This window comes from Protopterus annectens, chromosome 15.part0, assembly GCF_019279795.1.
Source record: "Protopterus annectens isolate FY-2018-M chromosome 15.part0, PAN1.0, whole genome shotgun sequence".
Classification (NCBI taxonomy): domain Eukaryota; kingdom Metazoa; phylum Chordata; order Ceratodontiformes; family Protopteridae; genus Protopterus; species Protopterus annectens.
The window spans coordinates 545,717,769-545,742,413 of NC_056749.1; positions in this window are offsets into that span (position 1 = coordinate 545,717,769).

Here is a 24,645-nt window from a genome sequence, read left to right on the forward strand (position 1 = left end):
TCTACTTGTAACTTTGGGCGTAGTCTCACTTTTTACATGCATTCCTAATACATCTGGCATGGAATTCTTGAGACTCTTTCTTATTGAGAAAGGAACACCTAGACATTTGATTTTGAGGATTTTGGCATTGTTAGAGTTAGTTCTCACTAACAATGTTTTCCTATACAAAGAAAGATATTATCTACAAACAAAAGGGGTAGCCATGGGAACCCCATGTGCAAACTCTTATGCCAGCTTAGTGTTGGCTTATTGGGAGAACATATATGTAATAGGGAATGACAACTACAAAACAAAGATAAAATTTTATAAACGTTTTGTAGATGACGTTTTTCTTTTTTTTCTTGTTTGGGCAGGTAGTGAAGATGAACTTGGGGAGTTTGTCCATTATATCAATGGAACAACTGATTTTTTAAGTTTTGAATGTAAAAGTTCTAAACACAAGACTGATTTCTTGGATGTTCAAATTTTGAAAAATGGGGGAAATATACATTCCGAGTTACATAGAAAGGACTGCTGGAGAAATAATTTCCTACATCGTACCAGCATGCACCCTCAGCATGTTTTTTCTAATATTGTAACATGACAGAGCCTAAGGATATCTCGTCTTACTACTAATGAAGAGACTTTCAGTTGTACACAAGAGTTATTGGCCAATAACCTGACAGCGCGAGGTTATAGTATAGAAGAAACACAAAGAATGTTTGAGGTTACTGAGCATATTAGGAAGAACAAGGGTAGACCATATTTTTATAAACACATTAGAAATGATTTTGAGACAGAGAGAAACACTATGAGAGAACAAACATACAAGAGACTTACTATTCATCATTCAAATCAGATTTCAAGGGTTAAGCAAATAATTTATAGAAATTGGAATATATTGACAATAGATGAAAGAATAACTCGGATAGTGGGTGATAACCCTAGTTTCTCATATAAAAACACCAAGTCTTTAAAAAGACTATTATGTTATGAGAATAATAACAAAGGATTGGTTACATCAGTAAGGCATGGAACTTTTCCATGTAGAAATTGCAGTCGATGTATGTCTGGTGAAAACCACTTTAGACACCCTGACACAAATCAGGTTTATCACTTTAACTTCTATGCTGACTGTAAGAAGCATGATGTAATTTATGTTGCCCTGTGTCAGAAATGCCCATGCTTTTATGTGGGCCAAACCAACAGAAGTTTAAGGGAACATGTCAGGGAGCATGTCTATGCCATTAATAGAGAAAATGAGACAAATGCTCTAGCTTATCATATATTGAAAAAGGCACATCACATACATTTAGGTTCACTACACTTGAGTTGATTAAGAAGTCAAATAGACTGGGGAATATTAAGAATTACACAGAAGAAAGAGAAAATAAATGGATAATAAGACTGCAGAGTAATAAAGGGCATGGATTGAATGAAAGAGTTACATTAAAACCATTTTTAGCGCCCGCCCTTATAAACATTAAGCAATTATTAAACAGTTTTTAAGTGGTAATGAATTTCTCTATACCATTTTATAGGTAGTTGTTGCTATTGGTCCATATATATTTCTCGGGATATTTTCTATATGCATTCTTATATGTATTTTATCTGTATATGTATGGATATATTTATATTTTTTTTAAATGTGTATTTGTACAAATATACACACACACACATATATATATATATATATATATATATATATATATATATATATATACACAAATATAAATTCTTGATTTTAAATGAATCTACATTTTTAACTTTATAATTGGTTAATTGATAGGTGTGTTCATGTGACTGTATATAAATATCTTGTTCTTGTAGAGCAGTCATTGAAATCTTAAGAAGTGTTCTGGCAACGTGAAAGTGCTTACTTTAACTGCAGTGGAATAAAACAGAGTGTCAATTTTAAGCTGTCGTGGTGAGCCTCTTCTGTTGTTTAATATTTGACATTGTAAATGACACAAACACTCTTGATACTACCACTCTAACCATATCGATGCAGGACACTTGTTATTCTGGGGTTATATATTTAAATCTGTACTAAATGCCATGAAATTTAGTCACAGTGAAAACTGTATTCTGTCTGAGTAAGAGAGAGATGTGTTTACTCTCCAGGAAGTACTGTAAAACCTCAACACAGTTATTTCATCCACCTTCACCATACCCTTTCATTAAACATGACAGCATTGACACTACCGCTGACATTGTTAAAAAATGTGATACCTATGAATACATATTCATAGATGACTTTATATAGCAACATTAAGCTTGAAAATCTAATTTCTGATTTGTACAGATAAGCATTTGTTGTCTTGTATTCCTTTGTATTATTACTCATTGGTAATCTGCTTGTTTGGTAGCTTATTAGGGTTACCACCTGTCCCTCTTTGGGCAGTTGCGTCCTGTGAAAAAATAAATAAAAAATGGCAAATGTCATGAGATTTTAGCAGGAAAAAAAAATTTTCCCAAGTTTTTTTTAATAGTTGCATGAAAGTTATTTTGTATCTGAAACACCTAAATGTTATATGAAATAGCATAAACAATCCAAATGCTATAAGAATAACCTTTTATTTTGGCAAAAAAGTAAAGTTCTGTCCTTTGCACTGACTGTGGCTATGTTTTGTCCTGCAAAAATCTCATGTTTCTACAAAAAATGTCCCACTTTGGGCATTTGAAAAGGTGCCAACCCTATAGCTTCTATGAGAGGGTTAAAGCTACAAGCTGTTAATGAGCTTCACTGTGCAGTACTTGATTTGATTCCCTCAATTTTGACTTGTAAAACATGTGACTCGTAGGAGAAGCCATTAAAAATGTTGCTACATTTAAGTGTTGCACTCTTCTTAGCTGCATTACTGTTTAGTGCTTTGCACTCAGGTCATGTCCTGAAGGGGTATATTGTGGGTCAGTCTAGGTGCTCAGTTAACAGACTGTTTGATTACATAAAATATGAGACAAACATGACTATGAAGCAGGTGTGAGTGAAACTTTTCCTGCCTCTTCATACTTCTTTAATAACGCCCAATTCTGATAGGGGGGAATCTCCATTCAAGGCCTGCCTTATATCAAATGGAGCCTTAAGCACGGACTCAATGGTGGTCCCCCAATGACCATCACCCCCCATGCACCTTTAGTGCCACAGTGATGTGTCTGTCTTGGTCTTCTCAGACCATGCAGATTTCTTGTTTTCTCATCTTTTTTTTCAGTCTTCAGCTTTTTCCCTTATCCTTTCCTGCATCCTTTCAACATACTCTAAATTGCCAAGACTACAGTAAAGGGGTCTAGAAGTCTGTATGCCCTAGGATTAATGTGTATCTAGATGCTATGAGGTATATTTTGAGCTGTTTTGTAACCTTTTGATCAAGTGATGGCCTGAACAAAAATTATGATTAAAAAGAGAACTTCAGCATTATTTTTTTTTTCAAGTAGGGTTGCCATCTTTGGAACAGGCAAAACCCTGACAAAAGCCCTGCACTTTGCTCTGCCCTTTGCCCCACCCATTCAAAAAAGCAAATGTGCATTAATTCTCATTCAAAGTTAATAATCATGCTAACAGTTTTAAGGAAACAGATAATATGCTAAATGCATCAAATATGCAAATGCATAAACATGTTGCATATGTTGAATAATATTTTTAACATTGGTTTGGCAAATGGTATATTGAAACTATTATTCCGGGTAAGCATGGGATTAAAAAAATCATAGTGAGAAAATGAAGTCAAGAAGGATGTATATTATTTGTACACTGCTTTCTGTGATGTGTACGTCACAATTTTCTTGAATCCAGGTTTTTGTCATAGCGACAATATTAGTTATACTCAGTACAAATAGTCTTATGTAATTTTACCACAGATAAGTTATAACTGAAGACCGATCCATTTTTGTCTTTTATTAGAAAATAGGCATACTGAGACTTTTTCTGCACCTCAGAAGGATCATTAAAATGTTCTTTTGATTAATCTAACTGCCTGGTAACGGTCACATTTCACATTACCCAGAATGCCAGCTGAAATGAGCAAAAGGCTATTTTGACAAAATAATGTAAATGCAAATAAGAAATCCAAGTGAAACATTAAATGCTTTCGGAAACATACTTCAGAAATATGTTAGCTCTGATGCATTCCAAAATGGTGGACAGCCTGTAAGCACACTGTCTGTGCAGCTCCTCATTTCTCAACTAATATCCAACCTTTTGCCAGCGCATCATACAATGAAAACATCACAAATCACTAAAGGTTAAAAGGAAAATGCAAATATAATCCATCTTTTGCAAAAATTTCAAGAGAGTTTGTGTTTATGCTCTTAAATACTACTTACTGGATCCTGAGCCCTGAACCGCATGGTGTGGATGCTTCCAGACACTGAGGTCTAAATAAAGAAAACCGATAAAGAAAAGGAAGTCTGTGACTTGGTACCAGCAGCTTGGTCTAAAACCTATTATTTCAAGTATTTTTTTCTTTCTTTTGCTTGGAATGGATAACCACACAGACCAAATGGAAACTTCAACTGCCAAAACAAAACTGTATGTGATTACTACACCAGAGAAAGACAACTTCTCAAAAAGACAAAAAACTAATAAGCCACAGCAAGAATCTACAAAGCTAGCCCTTAGATCAAAACAAGAACAGTCACTAACACGTGAAGATCTCAAAATGGCACTGCAACCTCCGCAAACTGAAATTCAAGGTTTCTCCCATAAATTAGCTACATTTGGATCCAACCTAGACCAAATTAGGCTCAGGCTTGAGCAAAATGAAGAAAAATCAATGGAGAATGAAATCAAAATAAAATAAATAAAACAAGATCTACAGGAAAATGGCAACACCATCAAAGATCTGCATCAAAAAATGTTAGCGCCAGAAGTAGACAAAATAATATTATTCTAAGAGGTATTCCTGAATCTTTTGAAAATGCCCAGCTCAATGTAATAGTCAAAGAAGTTCTAAGCACAGTACTGGATAATAAAGATCTAAATTACATAATAATTAAAAGATCCCACAGATCCATCAGACTCACATGTTCAAAGCATTCTCATAGCTTACAAAGCAAAAAAGAACTTTACATGGAGTGGACACAAAGTGGCTAGTACCCAGGATCTTCCTCTAGAAATTAAATTAAAAAGACAAAAACTCAGAAAATACTGTTCTTATCTTCTGGAAAAAAAATCCGTTTCCAAATCAAATACCCTGCCACATTAATTTTCAATCATGAGGAGACAAAAATGACAGATGAAACCCCTGAAGAGGCAAATTCCACTTTTTTACGGATCTTTAAAGTCAGTCCTGCATGAATCTAGTTACCCAACAAGTCCTGAAGCTTCCGATAGCTGTTTCAAAAAGATTTCTCCTTCCTTCATGATTTAGTTGCTTTTTCTTGCACTATCAGCCTCCAGTTTTGGCAGCACAGTGTCCGTTAGTGTCTCAGCATTCCATTTCCCAGTAAGCTGCTCAGCTTTACAGGAAAACAATCTGCCTTGCTCTGTCGTCATCGCCATTGCATTTCCTTTCCCAAAGGCTCACTGGGATCAGCTGAGTATCTGCTCTAAGCTGCAATCGTTAAAAACAGCCCAAAGTAGCAAAAAACTTTTTTTTTGAAAAGTTCCTGTCACATAATCAGCTTCATCTTCATGGATAAATATCATCTGGCAGCAGAAAATGAAAGATCAAGCATACTATACCCTGGACTGTCTGCTAAATCTGGAAACCCTGAAGCAAGTAGCTGCAACATGTTATGAACCCTGGTACTGTTTTTTTTTTTGTATGTCTGCTATTCCTGTTCATCTTTTCTTTCTACCCTGCCAAAACTGTAGTAGCTTGTTGCTGCTGAATCATTGTTAAGCTATTAAGGCAGAATTGCACATTCTACGTATGAGAGCTGTTAGCTGCATAAATGGTAAATGTTGCAAACATAACCTTTACAAATGAATTCAGGAGGCCATGCAAAAAAAAAAAAAAAAAAGATTTATTCAGCTGTTCCGGGATGGACCTTTTTATTATGGAGCAAGTGATTAGTTTAAATTAGTATACAGTGCAGGCTTTCATAAATAGTTGTAACCTGCAAGTAAATACGTTTTGTTAATGTTATATACTAGCTCCATAATGTGCTATTAAGCCTAGGAAAAGGCATAACTGTTTTTTCCTCTCTCTTGTACACCAATCAGTTAAGATATTTCTTTTCTTCCATCTTCATAAACTGAAACAGTGAACTGGCATGGCACATGTGCTACTATGGAGCCTGCGTATTGTGAACTGGATGTTTTTTTCAAGGTAGAATTAGAATTAACCGAGCACCTATAGTAATAGATTGTCTAACAGATCTTCATTGTTAATTTGTTAAAATGTTTGCATACTAACTCTGGTTGTTATCTGTGTATTAAATATTCAACTATACTCTTTACTACATGGGATACAGCAACAGGCTAAATTAGATTATCCTAAATGTAAATCAAGACTTTATGGTTCCCTTCAAATATGCTACTCTTGTACAAGATTTGTAAGTCTTTAAAGGATTCTTTTACAAGACTTGTCTACCAATGCCAATCAGTTATAATGAGGGAAATATCTACTCGGGCCATTTTAAACTTACTTATAGGAATATATATTTATTAACAGTAAACAAGGCTGTTCCCTCTGTATGAAAACAGACATGCTCATTAAAGTTTACCATACCTGTATCTCTATTCCCTGTCTACCAGTCTTGCCTATATCTATATTAGACTGTCTTTACTAAGGAATCTATACCCCCTATCGAGACCAGAATTTCCCCATAGGTTGATGCTACTGACTGACTTTTAGATCTTGCTTTGAAACCTTTAGTATGACAGCTTACTATATGTAAATATTACTAGAAGAACAGGTCTGAGGACAACCCCACTTAGCTGGTATCCACTTAAAGGAGTTGGCTTGCACAGTTTGCTGCTAATGTTTGTCTACTTTTGGAACAATTTGGGTACTTTTGTCATCCCTCTGCTACTTACTTCTCTCAACTTACCTCATACTCAAACTGTCTCACAATACTCACTCATTAACTTCATACTCTATCAGAGGGATGGGTGGTTAGGCACCTATATAGGGATAAAGAGGTTAGACGTCACCCCATTCAAAGTATTTTTTACCATAGCAACACTATTTCTTTACCTTCAAATATGCTGTTATCATGTAACAACACACTTCACAACACTTTCAGATTACATAAATGATTACAGTAGATTCATGGAACATTAAGGGGCTATCGAATAAAAAGAAAAGAAATCTTATCATGCATCTTACACTTCAAAATAAATCTATTATAACCTTTCTGCAAGAGACGTATATGGTCAATCAACTTTGGGACAGTGAGAGGAAAAGAAAATGTGTAAAACTTTTAATTTCTGCAGGCTATAATTTGTCCTCTAGGGGAGTAGATATCATTGTTAACAAAATATTTTAAGGAGAAATCACTTCCACTAAAAGTGACCCTAATGGAAGATGGGGTTTGTTTACCAGTAACTATCCTACTTTAAGTAAGCCCCTACTCTTTATTAATCTATATAGTCCTTGCTCAGGTCAACATCTTTTTATTTATGATATTTTCAATGTTCTAGTTAATTATCCAAATCATCTATACATTTTAGGAGGGGATTGGAATGCCTTGTTCTGTCCTGATAGGGATAGGTCATATAAAGAACATAAACAATCTCAATATATGACTATGGCCCTAGAAGAACTACAAAATACCTTTGACCTATTAGACCCTTGTACAAATTGTCAACATGATACCTCCACACCTAGGTTCACATTCTTCTCAACCACACATAAAAGGCATCAAGAATAGATGCCTTTCTAATTTCCCAATCTCTCACTTCTTATGCAATTAAGTGTAATGTTACCCCTAGAACCATTTCAGACCATTCCAAAATCAGCATCTCTATTAACACCTCTTCCTCTAACCAAAGTCCTTCTCATTTCAATAATTGGACTGTAAACCCCAATATCCTCCAAGTCCAAGAGGTTACACAAGAAATAAATACCATCTTTGACCAACTGACCATAGATCTCACCTCTTGTCAAATCCTTCAGGATGTACAATGGGCAGCTGCTAAAGTGGTTATAAGAGGCCTTATTATTCAGAAGTCCTCGTGGCTTAAGAAATAATGCAATAACCTTAAATTAAAACTACAGAATCAAATCAAAGACATAGAAATAAAACTTCAATATAAATACACAACTGAGTTACAAGATAGAATGACAGACTTGCAAAAGGAATTGCATAAATTATACTTAGAAAATATCTCTTTTATAGAGATGAGATTGTTATATAGATATTCAGAATGGGCTCAAATTCCCTCTGAAACTCTTGCTAGATTAATATTAAAAATGGGCCCTCAAGGATCAAAGAAATTATACACAAAGGAGTAATAAAGTATAAAGATCAAGATATCTTAAACATATTTGAAGATATTTACAAAAACTTGAATAACTTACCAAACCCTCCACCTACAAATATGATGCAAGAGTTTCTGCATAATCTAAAATTTCCACAAACTACTGATTATCAAAAGAAACTTTTGAAAACACCCCAAAGCCTTGAAGAAATCAAAATAGCAATTAGTAAAATTAGACCAGGTAAATCTCTGGGACCCGACGGCTACACGGCAGAGCTCTACAAAATGTTTTCTGATCCGGTTGCTAAAATTCTACTGAGGGTGTTTAACTATAATTCAGTATGGCATAACTGATAGATATCTAAACAACTCAAAAACTGTTCTAATCCTTAAACCAAACTCAGATTCATTAGACCCAGCTAATTATAGGCCTATTACCCTTATCATTGTTCATCTTAAGATTCTAGCCCACGTCATAGCAAACAGGCTGAAAAACATTCTTCCTTCCATAATCTCACAAGAACAAATGGGATTTATGCTTAACAGACAAACATCCGATGACACCCTTCTAGTAGATACCAATATTAGACTCCTAGATAAGGATAGACATCCGAGATATGCCTTTACAGCTGATGCAAGTAAAACATTTGACAGAGTAAACCTAGCTTTCCTGTTTAACGTTATACCCTCTTTTGGCTTTCTGCAAGAATTCATAAAAATAATTAAAGTACTATACCAGAAAGCCTCTACTACTATTCAAATAGGAATAGGGTTAGAAAGGAATTTGTTTATCTCCAATGGTACAAGGCAGGGTTGCCACCTATCGCCCTGCCTTTTTAATTTATATTTAGAACCTCTGCTCCTGTACATAGCCCTAAAAACCTTCCATCATATTCCCAAAATATCAAATATAAAGTTTATATATTCTGCTTTGGTAGATGATTTAAATTTATATTTTGTGGTCCCTAATACTGACTTACCAAAACTACTCCATAGACCTATATTCGGCTATATCCAATTACAAACTAAATCAGAATAAATCTTATATTTTCCCCATAAATCCCTTAGGGCATAAAGACTTATACTTTCCTGATATTGAGATCATAACTAAATACCAAATAAAATACCTAGGAATAACTTTCACCCCTAACTTTTATGAACTCCTCAAGAACAACCTATTAAATACATGGTTAAAAATTTAAAATGATATTAATAGATGGAGAAATATCAGTACGTCCTTACTATCAAGAGCTGGGGTTGGGAGGGTGGCCTAATGGTTAAGGTGTTTGCTTACAAACACAAGGTACAGGGTTTGAATCTCACAGGGGATAATTAGCTAGGCTTAAAATGGCTCACAAGGGCAGTTAGCCTAGTACTAATCTATGAACCTATGAGCTAGTGTGGTCAAAATGAATATTTTACCAAGAATTCTTTTTCACTTCTATGCCACTTTCTCTGTCATTCCACAACAATTCTTTCAAAATGCAGTGAGAGTCCTATCTAAATTCTTATGGCATCCTAAATCAGTTAGAATTAAATATGATAAACTTTCCTTGCCAAAAGCCAAAGGAGGGTTGGGACTTCCTGACTTTAAGCTCGGTTATACTGTATCCAACTCCCGTAGGCTGATCCAAATAATAAAGTGATGGACACCCCTATGGATTAAAATATGGTATGATCAATTTAAATCCCTAGATATTAACCCCAAGTCCCTCCCTTTTCTGAACCTAAATCAAAAAGACTCATATTAGGAAACTTCACCCATTACTTAAACATGATTTCTACTATCCAAAACTTGTTCATATCTGTACAACTACTAAATGCCTTTGCCCTCATACAACCGATCCACTTGAATCCTAACTTATCAATCAACAATCAACCTATAAACCTAACTAAATTCCTTCTTATAAAGGACTGTACAGTGTGGGACTTATATGAATGTCAGGAAACCAATATAACACAACTAAGAAAGAAACTTGGACTCCCTAAGAATTAGACCACTATTACCACACAAATCCTTTACTTAATTAAAATCAAGCTGCCCTATGCCAAAACAGACCATCAAGCAATCAACCTTGCTACTTTAATAATACATACCCTTGCATCTAAAGATAGAATGATCTCAAAGACTTATAAATAAGCATAAAAGATCAGAGCTCACTTTTATTTTCAACCTATTGGCAAAGTAAAAGTCAGTTAATTTCAGTTGAAAATAGAAAACTGGCCATAGAAATTACTGTTAAACTTATTCCCTTTAAACGCCTGTTATACACCCAAGTCATGGTCAATAACAATGCTTATTACACGCTATCAATTCTTCACAAGTTTAATCCTAAATTCTCAGCAGAATGTCCTTTTTGCCCAAACCAAATAGCAGACATCTTACATGTTTTGTGGGGATGTAAAAAAGTCCATAATTTATGGAGGTCACTAAGAGTAAGATTACAGCAGATGGGTTATGAAAAATCCACCTTTTCATGGGAAACAGCTATATTACATATAGTCTCACCAAAATACCCCAAAATCATAAAACATATTCTTATCTCTATCTGTGCCCTTGTTAATTTTTATATCACCAAAAATAGACTGATCAATACTCAATCTCTTGGGATGATTTCTGCACCTTGGCTATTAATTATATAAGCCCTGGGAGGTTCTAGCCCACTCCGTTCGCTACGCTCACTTTGCTCCCTCCCTGCCCGCAGTACCTCTACATTTATTTGTAGCCTTAACCCCACCCCTAATTACCCCCAATTAGGCTACACCACTAGTCAGCCCCTCCCCATACATCCAACACAATCATGCTACTACCTAATATAATAACAATCCTAACCTGCGTAGTTCTAACTCGCATTACATCCTACCAAGGCTCCACAGTCACATGCCCCAACAACTTCCACTGTACTCTCTCAACACCCTCCCTCAAACATTTACACTATAACTACACAATCCCTGCCACCACAACCATCCCCCCAATACACACATTCCATTACCAAACATCTAACACACTCAAAAATAAAATATCCCTAAGATATCATAAGCAATTTACTATGTATATAAAACATATCCTAAACACCCTCTATAAACTAGCCCTCGTTGGAGACATCCATCCAAACCCAGATCCTCCCAAATCCAACCCAACCACAAACCCTAGTCCAAGCAACCCCCCACAATGCAACTCCTAGCCAACAAAAAAACAACAGACCTACTTATAATGTCCCTAAACATCAAAAGCATATGCAATAAAATCCAAGAACTACATGCCAGCATAAGCATACATTTCCCAGATATTCTCTTCCTAACTGAAACCTGGCTCAAACCTCACATCAAAAGTGAGGAAATACTTCCACCTGAATACAACATCCTTCACATAGACAGATTGTCCAAAAAAGGAGGTGGTGTAGCATTGATATTTAAACACCACCTCAATATTCAACTCCTGAACACATCTGCCCCTCACCACAACAATGAAGAAATCCTTTATGCCAATCTCAAACTAAACCCAAACAAAGCAATCAATATCCTAGGATGCTATTTCCCACTAGGGCAAAAAATTACACCCCTAGAAAATCTCTTGATCTGGGCTACTCTATCTCTACCGTAGGAAACCATAATTTCCGGTGATTTTAACATCAACTGGCTATCCTGTAATAACAATCTCCCATCCATTCACCTTAATCTCCATGGGTTCATTCAACTCCTCCAGTCCCCTGCCCGAATCAACAAAAACCCTAACAATCATACCTTACTTGACTGGATCCTAGTCAACAATCCCTTCACTCTTACCTGGCAGGCTGCTTACCTGACAGCCTTAGTGACCACTCCCCCTCTTTCCTAATTCGGCACCACACAAACAGTCTGAAGCCCATTATTCACAGGCAAATACAGAACAAATCAAACTTCAACCCCAACTCCTTCATCTCCTCCCTGCAAAAAATTAACTCATCACCACTAAAATACTTCAACCTAGATGAGGCTGTCCACTTCAACAGTACCTTCCTCTCCATCCTAAACACCCATGCTCCTGTAAGAAATGCCAAAGTCAGATCCAGACATGCCCCATGGTTACAAAAGACCACCAGAACCCTAATGAAATCCAGAGATATAAGGCCTGGGAACACTGGCACCTAACAAAAAATAACTCAGATAGGCAATAATTCCTTGAACGATTGCAATAAAGCCAAAAAAGCATATACAATTAGACAAATCCCTCTACTATAAATCCACCCTAAACTCTACCAACTACAACCCTAAGCAATTCTAGTCCACTATTAACACTTTCTTCCACCCAGGGAAGGTTGATACCCCCCAGCCGTCCATTCCCCCCTCCACCAGCAGTATTGCTGAATCCTTCAACTAACACTTCACTGAAACTATAACATCTCTAAACAAACAACACTTCCCTACAACAGCCCCCAACTCCTAACCCTTAACCCCCCCACTCCTGTTTTCTTCTTCACCTCAGTACCTACCTCCAACATAAAAATACTATTGTCAAAACTTAAACCCACCAAACTCGCAGCTGACAACCTCCCCTCTGAATACTTAAAAAATTGCAGCTGAAACACTAGCCTACCCAATTTCAATTATAATAAATTCTTCCATAACAGAAGGCTATGCTCCCTCAATATGAAAAATATCCTGCATCATTCCCCTCCACAAAGGCACCCCCTCCACCGACCTCTCCAATTACCGCCACATTGCTATCGTCTCTCCTCTCTCCAAGATACTTGAAAAATGTATCAGCATCCAGGTTTCCAGCTACCTCCTAGCTAATAATCTCCTCTCCAAAACCCAACATAGTTTCAGGCTATGTCACAGCACTACCTCTGCTCTGCTCTCCTTCACCAGCACTATACTTCATCACAAAAACAATGGCCTCTTCTCTACTGCCGTATTTTTAGATCTATCAAAGGCCTTTGACATGGTATCTCATTAGGTACTATTCTCTGCTCTCCCCAACCTCTCCTTCTCACAATCAGCTGCAACTGGTTCCACAGCTATCTACACGGACACAAGCAATCAGTAATCTGGGATGATAACCTATCACCTCACCTCACAGTTACTCTAGGAGTTCCCCAAGGGTCTATCCTTGTCCCTCCACTATTCTCACTTTTCACTAATAACCTACATAACTGCCACCACACAATCATCTCTTATACAGTACGCAGATGGCTCTACTCTCATCTGCTCTGCCCCCACTCTACCAGAACTACAACAAATCACACAGGAATCATTCTCTTCTGTAGTAAGCTGGCTATCCAATGCTCAGCTCCTACTCAACCCAAGTAAGACAAAACTTCTCCTGTTCCAACTTTCCGAAGCCACCCAAAACACCCCCTACTTCAACATTCTTGCCAAAAAGAATACCATCATCTCTCCATCAGAACATACAAAATTACTCGATGTAGAAATAGACAACAAACTTAGATTTGACATCCACATATCTTTCACAATAAAAGAAAGTTCACAAGAAACTTGGTGCATTATATCGAAGCCGCCAATTCCTAACCAAGGCGGCTAGAATCTCCATAGCCAATTTCCAGCTAATTTTACCCTACTCTATGCATCCCCCATACTTACCCAACCTTAGACAGACCTACACAAGCTGGATGCTTGTTGCAACAAAATTGCTAAATTTGCCACTGGAACCTCCTACTGCAGCCATCATTGTATCTCCCTTAAAGAACTAAACTGGCTAGAGCTCCCACAACTCCTTCACTTTAATAAACTCCCCTCGCTCATAAACTTATTAACCACTCCCATAACATCACTTCCATTCAAATCCTTCTCCAACCCTATCACTCTACTAGGCCCCTAAGATCAAGCAACAAAAATCAACTCACTGTTATCAAACCCAAAAACTCAGCAGGAGAAGCCATATTTTCATGTACCATATCTAAACTTTGGAACAATCTTCCACCCTCTATAACTACTCTACCTTCCAGCAGCCTTTTCATGACTGTGCTCAAATTCCACTTAAATTTGCACTGGCTTTGTCCTTGTTCTAATCCAGACTAACACCCCCACCTAGACTCTTAACCCAACTATAATACCACCACCACTACTAACCACAGTCAGAATTATTTAGTTGTCTTTACATACTTTAAAATCTTGTCTGACAACTTTGTTACTTATATTATAAACAACAAGAAACTATCTTAACTTGCAACATTTACTGTATATACTGTTGATAATCAATATCTTGTTATTATATTAAAGCCAACAACATGTAATGTTGTTTACTATTGCTGCAACTTTGTATCTCTGTTTATCATGTACATGATGTGGAGCTTTTCTCCCCGGGCATCCACTGTAAAAAGTCCAGTCAGAATTTCATGGTAAACAAATGTAAATAAATCAATAAATAACTATATTCTCATATATTAGCATACACTACCACTAAACATAAACAGTACTATTACAGATATTGGGAGCTATTATTAGACTTAACCCTCAAGAAGTAATACATGATATTACCTCATCTCTTCCTACCTGATCATACTCCTAACTTGTGACAAAAGATTCAGTCTGTATCTCTCACTATTCCAAACTAAAAATGACTATAAATATAAATATTAATACATTTTACCAGGTTTATATCTTGGACTTGGCTACCTTAATCCATATACTTTTTCTCCGATACGCTCCCCCTATTACTTCCTCTTTCCTAAATTGCATGTGTGTTTTCCTTTTTTCAATCTTTGTAATCAAGCTTTATAGTTATTAACGCTCTCTGTGGTGACTTCTATTGTAAATGTGTATATAGTTATAGCTTTTATGTATTGTAAATGCAAGCTTTATAGTGTTGATGATGTTTTATCCTGTTTTTGTACTGTATTGAAAAACTTCAATAAAAATATTTTTGGAAAAAAAAAAGAAATATGTTCGCTGTCAGAATGACCCAAATTACCTGACAAATGCTCTCACCAAAACCAAATTAATTACCTGACAGAGCTCTGATTTCTGGATTTCCTAACAGAAAACTAGGAAATACTCCTGACAGGTGGCAACCATGTCCAATGAAAGCACTGAATGACATGTCCAAAGAAAGCCTGAAAAAATTGTGAGCAAGGAAAGAAATTTTTCCATTATTCTTTCACTACTACCTAACTGGCTAAGACTACAGTATAACTGGGTGAAACTAATTGAATTAAGCTGGAGATCAGGTGGCTGCTAGGCCCCTAGAAGTTATGGGTCTGTACAAGTCCAGAGGTGCATTTTGTAGCTTTTTCCTCCGATCGTTTGATGGCTTGATCAGAAATTATGATCAAAGAGAGAAATTCAGTGTTACTTCTCTTTTCTTTGACAGATGAAGTAAGTTGTGCCCAAAGCTTAATGTTCAAAGTTAACAAAGCAGTACCTTCCAATAAATTGAGAAGACAAACACATGGGAGGATATACAAATCAAATTTGGGTATAATGTCTGCCCTCCACACACACACACACACACACACACACACACACACACACACACAACGTCACCATCTGTATACTTCTGTGGTGTTAGACTGCGGTGAAAGTGAAGACAGAAATGGCCACAGTTATGTACTTAGTCGTTGCTGTCATACTTATACACAGCATGCTTCATCTCCTTAACCTCCCACCCAGAAAAAAACAACAGCCACCTTCTATCTATCCTTCTGATTTCAGCCTGGCGTGGAAGTGAAAGATCAATTACAACACGTACAGATAAGGATTTCATTTTTTTGCTGTCAGATGTACAAACACAGCATGCCTCCTTACCCTGTTCAGTTTGTTGCTCCTAGCAGAACACTGTCCCTAGACAAGTAATAGTGGACTTCTGTATATTCATTTGAGGTCTGATTATGAGAAAAGTTAAAGAAAAAATGACCACACTATCCCCAGTCTTCACGCAAGGTGTAGTGAACTTGGGTGCACACTTCGGGTACGGCTGGTTTTAGACTAGATTTTGAAACTGGCTTAATAGGGATCTCTGCTCTGAACCCCACCTACAGCCTGCTAGACTACAGAATCCCTAAGCTTCTAAATGTTCTGTGATGCATTTTATGACTTATTTTTAAAATACAGAGTCTTGTTAACAGGTTTTTTTAACCACCCTACCCACAAGACAAGTATTTGCCCTCCAATAATGCATGTCCACAGATAAAAATCAATTATGTTAATTTTTTTTACATGCACACTTACAGAAATGTGTGTACATGCACATGCAGACACACCTGCATATTACACACACAAACACACACACACACACACACTTCCATGCATGCACAAATGTACATTGCTCCAGAACAAGCCAGGTTATCACATGATGCACAAATGCATGTGTATGGTATGCGCACGCGTACACACACACACACACACACACACACTGCACTGTTAGTACAGTCAAACTGGAGGACTGTTAGTTCATCTATGGCATGTCTTGATTGTTGGAGGAAACTAGAACACCTGGATACCCCCAAACAAAGACAGAGGACATGTGGATTCCATGCAGAAGGAGCCACAGCCAAGAACAAAACCAGATAGCTGTGAGATGGCAGTCTTACTCATTGCTCCACTATAGCAATGTTCACTTTTTCACACACTTCCTGCCCAGAACATCAAAAATAGCCACTTATTGAATAAAATGCTGATATCTGACTGTAATGGAATGTGAAAGCAAGTAATTGACTTGTTAGTCATCAAAACATAGCAGTGCCTGCTACACATATGCGCGCGCACACACACACACACACACACACACACACACACACACACACACACACACACACACACACACACACACCATCATAAGCCATAACAATACTAGCTTTACCTAATTTCAGCTAATAAAATACATTGAGTACCACCTAACACTGATGATGAACTTCTCCACCAGGATACAACACCCTATGCCTTGTTAGAACTCATAAAAGGGGTGGTGGAGTTGCTATTCTGTACTCAGACCTCATAACCAATACCCATTTCCTAATCCTCCTCCCTCCTTTTCCCCTGCTGAGCTCCTTATTGCCAACTTTAAACCCAGAAACCACAAAACTCTTAACAATAGTTGCCATCTATATACCACCAGGTGAGAACATACCCCTACTAGAGCAGATTCTAAACTGGATGTCAGACCATATACCTAATGAGACCATAATACTGTGTGATGTTAATATCAACTGGAATACCCTCCGCTCTAACTCACCTATCAACTGTATTAATCTTTTTGGCTACACACAATTTATCTCATCTCCCACTGTCCACCATAAACCTACCAATGCTAGTTCTGTCATTGGCTGGATTTTAGTTTCCAACACTAACCTGTATCATAATCCAGAATCACTACTTGACTCCATCAGTGATCATTGCCCAATATGTACCTTCTGACTCCCCCCCCCCCCCCACATTTCCAGACCAAATAAATTCAAAGAATGCTGGAAACTAACTACTTTCAACCCTGAGACATTCAATAATGTTCTCTCTGCTATAGACTGGTCCATCCTCTTTACCTTGCCTCTTGATAAAGCTGTGTCACATTTTAGCTCCATCTTCCTTAACATACTCCATTCCCTTGCCCCTCCTAGAATTGTTAGAGTCAAATGCCACAACTCCCCCTGTCTAACCTACTCTACTCGGTCTTTTTTATACAAAAAAGAGACTCTGCCTGGAAACTGTGGGCCAAGACTAAATCTCTCTCAAACTACCAAAGATGTAGGGAACTCCGTAATATCACCAAAAAATACATTAATAATGATACAAGAAATTTCTACCACCAACCTCAGACTACGCAATCTAGAAACCCTGAAAAGGTTTGGAATGCTATCAACCAAATATTCTACCCATGCCATCCCTCAACACCCAATCCCTGGCACACAACAAGACAACCTTTGAAACTACATCTAGTTACAATTCCTGCTTTATTGACACTATATTTTTATTTAACATTTGTTTACCGGGAAAGTCCAACCTGGAATGAAGCCAGTTTTCAGAGGAGGCCCGGGGAGAAACTTATACAGACTTCTAACCCATTCAGTCTCTCACCACTCACAGCTCCCCAACAACATAACTCCCCCTTCTCACTAATTCCAGTTCCCACAAGCTACATTAAAAGACTCCTCCTCAGACTTAAAACATGCTCACCATCAGCTGACAATCTGCCATCTTTCTGCCTTATCAGTAGCATACCCTGTCTCTATCCTTATAAACCACTCAATCTACTGTTCATACTCTTTGGAAAAACATTTTTTACTATACCAATCCACAAAGGTGGAAATTCCACAGAACTTTCTAACTTTCAACCAATTGCCATACTTTCTCCCCTCTCAAAAATGCTTGAACACTGTGTCCATAAGCAACTATTGTCCCATCTCACTCAAGGGATCCTGATTACCCCTACCCAGCATGGCTTTTGCCCACACCACAGCACTTCTACTGCTCTCATTTCCTTTGCCAGTACCATTTCCCTAGCCAGAGATGATGATAAACCTGTGTCCTGTCTCCTCTTATATCTGTCACAAGCCTTTGATACCGTCTCCCACCCTATCCTCCTTGATCAGCAGTAATCTATCAAATGGCCCTTTCTCCATTTCTCCCCATCAAAACAGGCATCCCACAAGGCTCTTTTCTTGGACACCTCCTTTTTAACATCTTCACAAATTAATTACACAAATCCTGTTCCCAGTCTTCCCTCATACAGTATGCTGATGACTCTACTATTATATCCATAGCTGACAATCCATCTGCACTACTCACCCTCACACAAACATCATTCAATCACAAAGAAACATGGCTTATAAATAACCAACTAGTATTCCATCCCAAAAATACAAAACTCATACTCTTCCGCCAAAACCCCATCTACCACCTCAAATCCTCATTTAACATATTTTCACTGAACAACACTAACATCACCCCTGAAAATCACACTAAGCTCCTAGGTGTAATCATAGATGACCAACTGAAATTTGATCTTCACATACATCACTCTATTAAGAAAACCCACCTAAAGCTTGGCCTCCTATATAGAAACAAAAGGTTCCTCACCCCTGACTCCAGAATCTCACTAGCCAATGCTTACCTTCTTCCCAACCTATTCTACAGCTTGCAAATCTTTACAAACCCTTAGTCTCCTCTTCTCACTAAACTTGAAAGTACCTATAACAAAGTAGCTAGATTTGCTGCTAATCTGCCATCCAAATCTCACCACTGCCATGCCCTCAGGTCTCTAAATTGGCTAGAGTTTCCTAACCAACTCAGTTGCTCAAATCTCATCATCCACTCCATTATCAGTAAACCTTCTTCATGCCCAAGCATTTCCTTACTAGTCTCACCTTATATCCTTACCTGACCACTAAGGATGACTGATCAATATCTGTTAGATTCATAAACATAAAAAAAAAAAAAATCTGTCAGTCAGAACCTATATAGCTACTCACCTGCCATTCAATGGAACAAGCTTCCCATGCCCCTGAGAAGCATACCTCAAGTCTACAAATTCAAGAGATCTCTCAAAGAATATCTAAACCACACCTGGATATGTCATTGTAACCAACCTACCTGAATTTAGTCCTCGCTCTGTTTCTCCTCTTCTTTTCCTCTCTCCTTCCTAACCTCTATTTCCTCCCTTCACTCTGTTTTCTTTCTCCAACTAACCTACTCCTTCAACCTAACATTCACCTGACTTTCTTATTACTACTACTCCTCTCATTTCTTGACTTCTGCTGTACTATATCGTAACCTACTACTATTATCTACACCTCCTGATGACTACAGTTATTAACTGGCCTATATACTGAATCCTGCTTTCTACTATTCTACATGTCTGTTCATCTATTTAACTATAATGTATAAAAGCCTCTCTTGACTTCTTTATTTTTAAGTCATATATTGTTAATCTTATTGTATTATACATTAATTGTAACATGCATTTCTCATACATATTTGTACTGTGGAGCTTTTCTCCCCGGGCTTCCACTGAAAAAGGGCTTTGTCCCAGTTGGACTACCCTGGTCAACAAATGTCAAATAAATAATAATAAATCAAATAAATGTTGCTGCACCAAATAAGGAACTATTTAACAGTGGTCATGCAACACTGGGAGGAGGGTAAGCCACTTTAGTCACAGATGACCTCTCTGCTCCCATCAATTACAGACACTTTCTAGACCTTGTAAATCTCAGATGTGAGATTGTGATTTATAATTACCACAGTAATATATTTCAACTTGCTTTACACAATTGCACAGTAGTCCTATAAAACCAGATTACTGTCTGCTTAACATGATCATGACAGCAAGTTCAGCCATTTTCATTCACAGAGAGCAGGTTCAGCCATTTTCATCTACAGACATTCATTTTATCATGCAATTATAACCACATTGACTGTGTGTACCTTAGATGTCTGATCATGGTGAAAAAAAAATAATGTGTTCAGTAATGTATTTTAAATATTTATACAAACACACGGCAGCCACAGGGCAGCATTCCAACTTACTTTACGTAAATCCATAGTAGTCCTGCAAAGACAGATGAACGATTATTTCAAGTGAGTTGCTTTTACCATCAAATTGCTCAACACTCAGCAATTATAGTCACTTTGTTGAGTGTGTATATCTCAGCTATCTGATTGTGAGAAAAAAAATTATTTTGTCTTCATTTCACTCAAATAATAGCCACATTCAAATGTTCCAGCTTGCCCAGAATTTCAAAAGGTGGCACCATATTCCTAGTTCAGATGTCAGTTCACACCTATGCTTATTGTTAAAGTCTGTTGAGCAGATACCCTTGGACCTTGTAGGTTCATTGGGAGAATCTTAGTAATGGCTACAAATACATTATGGTGATTATTGAGAATGCCACTGGGTTTCCTGAAGAAGTACCTCTATAAAAAGCCAATGCTAAGTCGGTAGTCAAAGAGCTAGTGTTACTTTTCTCCAGGATAGGAATTACCAAAGAAATACTTGCAGAACACAGAATCTCATTTATTCCCAGTGTAATGTACCAGCTTTGCAAGGTTTTTTAAAGTGAAACAGTTATGAACTTCATTGTGCCACTTTCAAGCTGATGGGTTAGTGGAGCACTATGCTAAATCCCTGAAAGCTGATGGGTTAGTGGAGCACTATGCTAAATCCCTGAAAGCTGATGGGTTAGTGGAGCACTATGCTAAATCCCTGAAATAGTTTGGTAACTAGAATTGCAGACTTATCTACCCCCCCCTTTGGTATAAGAGAGGTCTCCCAAGCTTTATTAGGATTTAACCCATTTAAGTTACTTTATTGTATATTTAACCCATTTGAGTTACTTTATTGTAAACTTCTCTGTGACATGTTGGACACAGTAATACAAAGTTGGGAGGAAGAGGAAAAAACATTTGAAAATGTGATAGCACACTATGGACATCTGCACATATAGTTGAAATTGCTATGCAAATAGTTAAGGAACATAGACAAAGGGCTCAAGGGATGAAATATAAGACACATAATAACAATCCAAATGGAAAAGAAAATGTTGGAGCTCAACACCAGAAAAAGTTTATTCAAGCTCACCCATGCAAAGTTTTGGGAATACACCCTTTTTCAATGGGTACATAGTATTTAAAAACAGCAAATTTTATACTTATCACATGACCAAAGAAAAACAAAAACAATCAAAAAGCAATAACAATTAAGTAGCAGCTGAATGAATTACAATGTTTGAATATAATAATAAATACAATGGAACTTAATTTGAAAACGCAGCATTATAGAAAACCTACATAATATATAGCTTAGTTTGTTTATATTTTAAAAAGGTTTAATGCTAACAGCAGAATTTAGACCAGGTGGACTAATCCCCATTAAGCCGTATTATTCAATTCTGCAATTTGGATGTTTTATGGTTATTTTGAGCTCATTTACACAGGTTCTGGACTTTTTTGGTGCTGTATAAAATAAAAATGCCAGACTTAATTTAAAACAAGGAACAAGTTCCCTCTACCAAAAATAAGTTCTTAGCAGGTTGGCAAAGTCCTTTTAAAGTAGAAAAATGAAGAAGGTTAACCACTGAATTATATGAAATAAAGCCAGGGCAGGTTTATTGTGTGCACGTGTTATAACCATATAGAGAAGCTGAAGCACCAGTGGTCAGCCTGGGAACTGACATATATACTAATAATATGGTATAACAGAATTCTGTCCCTGCTGTCCAGATAGACAAAGAACTATAAAAAGCCCAGAAGCAAAAGGTAACAGTTTTTACTATGAAACAGATATTTGAGCTACCCGGTAGAGTAGATTAAATGAAACATTATGTAGAGAATGTGCTTGGGAGAATTAAACCTAAAACCATATTAGGATACCAGAGTTTCAATAAAAAACATCAATTTAGGAAGTGAAAAAAAGTGCTTAAACTAGGAGATACTGAGTAGTCACAAAGAGAATTGAACAGTCCAGTCATGTCGGTCCCCAAGCCTGGCTTGACTTTGTAATGATTTCTGATAACTGAAAGAGGTATCCAGATGTGACACTTATCCCATGCCCAGAATGGATGAGTTCATAGAGAGGTTAGACAAAACAAGTTTTTTTGACTGCCCTATCTTTAACAAAGGGATTCTGACAGATTTCTCTCACCCCTAATGCCAGACAAAAGACATAATTTACTCTCAAAGGTCTGTTTTTTGTTATAAAATCTTACCTTTTATACTTGACAGAGGTCTCACTACGTTTCAAAGGCTCATGATAAAACTTCATGCAAGGTAATCAGAAGCCAAATTTGCTGATGCAATACTTTATTTAGAAGACCAGGAGTCACATTTATTCAAAGTACAAGCCATTCTGGACCCTTTAGCATAGGTAGAACTGCCAAAACATCAGCTTTTTATGAGAGAAAAAAAGTACAAAATAGAAGAGATAAGAAACTGGCCTGTACCAAATGGAAAATGAAAGCATTTCTAGGGCTAGCTAGCTATTGTAGAAAATGTGCACCCAACTTTACTACCATAACCTTTCCTTTGATAGACCTTAAATGTAAGATTTCTTTTGAGATAAAATAAACTTGCGGATGCAGACAAGGTTTTTAATCAGCTGAAATCTGTCTCATGTCTGCAGCCTGTCTTGGCTACCACTGCCTTTACTAGACAATTTCTTGGTTTCAATGATACATACAAAATAGAGATGGGCATACCTCTCAAGTGTACCTCATTACGAGGAATGTACCTCATTTGGGGTCTTAAAATGTTCATGTTCCTCACAGTTTCACACTGAAAGGGTCTGTCACAAATTCAGTGTTGGGAATTTGTTTAAGTAAAATCCATGGTAAATAGAAATTAATCATATTAACTCATTAAATGATCTTCTTTCTAAATAAAGCCAGCATATTTGAACCATCCTATTACCATCCTAGTTGAAGATGTTAGTAAGTCATTAGTATGTGTTCCACATTTTGCCCATTTGTTCCACATTATGAGGGCTAGTGTTCCTCATTTTGGAGATGGGAGGTTGAGAGCTATGGAGATAGGTGCTGTGTTATCTCAATAATTATGGGGTGAGAAGCACGCAGGTTGGAAGTTAAGTAAGGCTGAGACAAAAATGAAAAAACGCCAAAACAAATAAACTCCAAATCAACGTCCATATCACCCTGGATACCAAAACAAAACCCACCAGTAGGTCCAAGCAGTAAAAGTGTATTAAGAACACCACATAAACACACTTAAAACAGAAATACGTTTTTGTCTCCTACTTCCTTAGATGTGGACCGACAGGTCAGCAAATCTCTTCATTTTATGTATATCCTCTGACTTCATATTCTTTTGCTTTTGCATAATGTTGTGTGAGTTCAGAAGTGATGCGTGAATTTAGATTGAAGAGGGACCTGACTCGAGGAACTCCCTGGTCAGCCTCATTAAGAAGCTGAGATCCCTCATAAAATCCTCCAAAGCTAGTTACGAAAATAAAATTGTCACTGACTCTAAAGACATTCTCAAAGCATTCTATAGCTATGTCAAAAATCTCAATGGCAACACTCATGTCTGCTCTGAGTTACAGCAGAATGGCAGTAAATATACAGAACCAACTGATACTGCCAACATCCTGGCAGAGAGGTTCAGTGCTAACTTTACCCCCCTCTCACCCCCTAGAGGGTCCATCTCTATACCAGAAGAATGCAAAGTTCCTGTAATCATAGCTGCACAAGTAAAAAACACACTCTCCAAGGCCAAGAACACAGCATCTGTGGGACCTGACAATATACCAGGTTGCATTCTACATGAACTACAGAGCGAACTGGCACCCCACCTAAGTATCATGTTCAATCATAGCCTCACCTCAGGCTTTGTGCCCACTGAATGGCACACCATGA